We start from the raw sequence: 4550 nt of genomic DNA, 5'->3' as shown, positions 1-4550 counted from the left end.
TTTGATTGTCAATAGTTGAAATGCTTCCATGGGACAGGTCTGTCCTAGTACATTCCAAGACTCTTTACTTCCACTAGATATATTCAAATATTTTTCTTAAAGATTCTTTCCTAGGATATTGCCTCCAACATCTTTAAGCCAGTCAACATTTTCTTTCTTTCTTTCCCTCCTTCCTTTCTTCCTTCCTACCTCCCTTCTTTCTTTCTTTCTTTTCCTTTCTTTCTTTCTTTCTTTCTTTCTTTCCTTCCTTCTTTCTTTCTTTCTTTCTTTCTTTCTTTCTTTCTTTCCTTGTTTCTTTCTTCCTTCCTTTCTTTCATTCTCTCTCTCTCTCTTTCTTTTTTATGATATGGTTTCTCTGTGTAGCCTTGTGTGTTCTAGACTCACTTTGTAGTCCAGGCTGGCCTCAAACTCACAGAGATCTGATTGCCTCTGCCTCTCAGAATATTGGGATTAAAGGCATGTGCCACCATGCCTTTCATTGTTTGCCTTTAGTTGTTTGAACTCTAGAGGAATGAATCCCAGGCAGCATCAAGGTTTTGGCCACCCCCTCTAACCATCTCACCTACCTCCATCAGATCAGCAAACGCTATGGTCCTGTGTTCACCATCCACCTGGGGCCTCGCAGAATTGTGGTGCTTTGTGGGCAGGAGGCAGTCAAGGAGGCTCTGGTGGACCAAGCTGAGGAATTCAGTGGGCAAGGCGAGCAGGCCTCCTTCAACAGGCTCTTCAAAGGCTATGGTGAGGGGACCCAGATAGGAACTGCAGCAAGGGACATTTGAGGGCATCCATTTCCCAGCCTTCTCTCTTGCACCTCCTCCAGGCTGTCTTCTCCAGGGCATCACTGCCTCCTGCTGGGTCATGTCTGAGGCTTGTCTCTCTGCCTGTATCCCAATTCCCACAGCAACTACTAGGCTTCCTCTTGCAACTTTGGGATTCCTCTGTCTGAATCCTAGTCCTGTAACCTGAGCCAAAGCTTCCTCCCAACCCAGCCTGGTCATTCTCAGCTACTGTGGACAGGCAGGATGCTTTCTGTCCTCTCAGCAGCCTTCTGCTTCCACTGCCAGAAACCACAGAACATGTGTTCCCACATCCTGTCTCCCGGCAACATCTGCTCCTCTCCGCAGACTCTCCTTGGGTCTCACTCCTTATTTCCCTCTCTTTTCTAGCTCAGTCATGCATCTTTCACAACTGTATCCACCCCCAGGTCTCCACAGTCTCCAGCCTCTGGCATATTTCTTTGTCTCTGTCTCTTGCATCTGTCATCCCTCTTCTTACTTTCCCATAACGCAGTTTCATGGCACCTTCTTGTGTTCTGCTTGCTCATTTCCAGCGATCTCTGTGCATCTTGCTCCCTCTGGCTCTCCTCTTCGGAGCCAGTGCTGGGGTGGTCAGTGGACATCCACGCCTCTCTTCTCTGATGTCTCCTGGTTCCCTTCTCACTTGCCTAGGAGTAGCCTTTAGTAGTGGGGAGCGAGCCACGCAGCTGAGGCGCTTCTCCATCGCTACCCTTCGGGACTTCGGCATGGGCAAGCGTGGCATCGAGGATCGCATCCAAGAGGAGGCAGACTTTCTCCTCGAGGCATTCCGGAAGACAAACGGTAAGCTGAGCACCTCAAGTTCTCACCAAGGGGAAGACAGCCTCGGGGAAGCTGCATCATGACCCAGGAAGGGAACCAGGCTGGGGAACAAGCGTCCTGGACCATCACTGTGGTGTGGGGTCTGGGTTTTGGCTCAGTGCTGCAGTCAGTGCCTTTTTGAATTCTGTGATTAAAGCATCTGATGCTATCACACGGTGATGTTCTTGCCCCCCCCCCATTTCCAATGTCTCCCTCTTCTTCCTCGTCCTCACCTGCAGGGGCTACCATTGACCCCACCTTCTATCTGAGCCGAACAGTCTCCAATGTCATTAGCTCCATTGTCTTCGGGGACTGATTCGACTATGAGGACAAAGAGTTCTTGTCACTGCTGCGGATGATGCTGGGAAGCTTCCAGTTCACGGCCACATCCACAGGGCAGGTACCCTGCCTCAGCCTTGCCCTACCTCGCCCCTTAACACCACTGCCAGCTTACCCCCAAACTACCAGCCTGCTTTCAGTGGTACCTTCAAGCTGGCCTGGCAGTGAACGACAGAACAGATGTCAATGCACAGTCAACAGCTGCGCCTGAAATCAGCTGGCAGCAGTCTGTCTACCTGTGTGCCTCTCTGTGTGCTTCTCTCTGTGTCTCTCTCTATCTCTGTGAGTGTCTCTCTCTGTCTCTCTCTCTGTGTATATCTGTCTGTCTCTCTTCTCTCTGTCTCCTTCTCTCTCTGTGTCTGTCTCTATCCATCTCTCTCTCTCTCTTTCTCCCTTTCTCTCTCTCTCTCTCTCTCTCTCTCTCTCTCTCTCGCCACTCAGCTCTCATGACCCACTGGACTATGCAGATGAGTGACACTCAGCCACGAAAATACCCAAACACCTGCACCTCTAACCAAAATGTTTACATAGAATGCCGTCCCCCAAAACACCCAAGTAAGGGTCTTCCTACACAGCTCATTCACGCACCTAAGTATGGCCATCTGTAAAGCTGTTTGAATAACAAGGCAGGCAACCCTGTGAATATCAGCACTACTTAAAATAGCATTTATTTTAATGTCTTGGACAAGCATATATTGTGCAGTATTGTGCCTATTCACCGCATACCTTCCCTTTTCTCTTGCCACCTCTGCCTATTAGTCCTGTTCGTCCCCAAGACAGTTTGCTTCTCCTTCCAATTGACACATATATACATATATACATACACACGTGATTTACCACATCAGCACCGCAGTTGAAAGAACACATGCGTAAGTTCTCTTTGAGCTGGTTAAATTCGCTAAATATGGTGCTCTCCAGTTGTACCCATTTGTCTGAAAATTCCATAACTTTGTTTTTAAGGGATGAAAAACAATTCAGTATATATATATGACACCCTGTTTCTGGACACCTAGTTGGATTGCATAATTTAGCTGTTGTGACTACCCAGCACTGGTTTAATGTAGGAAAGCCTCTTAGAACTCATCAGTCCAAAGTCCATTAATAATGAAGAGCTGCCTCCAGCTGACATCACCCAAAAGCTTAAACATCTACAGATGTAACTCCAACCTAGATGTCAATCAGAAACCCCAAACCTGCATGTGTTCCCAAGTCCATGTCACTTGAAATCTTCAACAACAAGCCCTCACACTTAATCTGTAAGAGAACTATGTCTAAGCCCCTGGACAGACAGCTGACACAAATGCCCCTTGCCTTAAGACAGACACCACAGCTGCTGGGTTATGTCCAGTGAGAGCCTTCTTCTGTTCTTTTTTCCCTTCCCACCCTCAGCTTTACAAGATGTTTTCTTCCGTGATGAAGCACCTTCCAGGGCCACAGCAGCAGGCCTTTAAGGAGCTGCAGGGGCGGGAGGACTTCATAACCAAGAAGATGGAGCAGAACCAGCACACCCTGGATCTCAATTCCCCCCAGGAACTTCATCGACTCCTTCCTTATCCACATGCTGGAGGTGAACCCAGGAGCTAGGGAGCACGGGGAGAGGTGCAAAGCCAGGTAGGATGGATTCGGGCATGGGGGGGTACAGAGGACCACACAGCCCCCTCCATTACAATGCTCACATACCATTCAGCCTCACTGTTCCAGCTGCTCTGCCCTCATTCTCAAGAGGATAGACAAACAGGGGTACTAGGAAGTATATGGGGCTGCTGTGTGCCAGACATTGTGTTAACGGCACAGTGATATCCACTATGGCTTCCGTTTTACAAACAAGGAGCTTTTACAAAACAAGCAGCCCAGCTGTAGCCCCCTCTTTCATCACCTCCCAATCCTACTCTCCCTCCTTCTTCTCCTCCTATGCCCCTCCCCCAGTCCACTGATAGGGGATGTCCTCTTCCCTAGCCTATCAGGCCTCATCAGAACTGGCGGCATTGCTTTCTCTGTGGCCTGACAAGGCTGCCCCCCCACCAGGGGGGAGGTGATCAAAGAGCAGGCCACTGAGTTCATGTCACAGACAGTCCCTGTTCCCTTTACTAGGAAACCCACTTAGAGACTGAGCTGCCATGGGCTACATCTGTGCAGGGATTCTAGGTTATCTCCATGCATGGTCTTTGGTTGGAGTATCAGTCTCAGAAAAGAAATCTGTGCCCACATTTATTTTCTTCTGCTGCTCTCCTTGTAGAGCTCCTGTGACCTCCAGGTCTTCCTATCTCCCCCTTCTTTCATAAGATTCTCTGCACTCTGTCCTGACCTGAAACTTGCTGTATAGGCCAGGCCACTCTCAAGCCTGTGGTGGTCCTCCTGAGTCTGCTTTCTGGAGGCTGAGACAGAACTTTACATGGTCTGACATGCAAAGAATTGAGGGATGAGATTCCTCTAGGAAATATTAAGGTTTATAATTAAGAAATAGAATCCTATTGTCTAAAATTCATAGTCTACAGGCTGGAGAGATGGCTCAGTAGTTAATAGTACAGGGCTGCTCTCCCCATATAGGGAGAGTATAGGGGTTCAATCCAAGCACCCACACAGCATCTCACAACC

At 48.7% G+C, this 4550-nt stretch overlaps 1 pseudogene; it reads left to right on the top strand.

Annotated features, from left to right (window-relative positions):
- The first annotated feature begins 575 nt into the window (after positions 1–575).
- On the top strand, positions 576–3566 carry LOC129674939 (cytochrome P450 2A3-like; annotated as a pseudogene).
- The last annotated feature ends 984 nt before the right edge of the window (positions 3567–4550 follow it).

The sequence above is a fragment of the Psammomys obesus genome, unplaced genomic scaffold (genome assembly GCF_907164565.1).
Source record: "Psammomys obesus unplaced genomic scaffold, mPsaObe1.curated_primary_1811, whole genome shotgun sequence".
Classification (NCBI taxonomy): Eukaryota; Metazoa; Chordata; class Mammalia; order Rodentia; family Muridae; genus Psammomys; species Psammomys obesus.
This window is presented reverse-complemented; position numbering and strand designations above follow the sequence as displayed.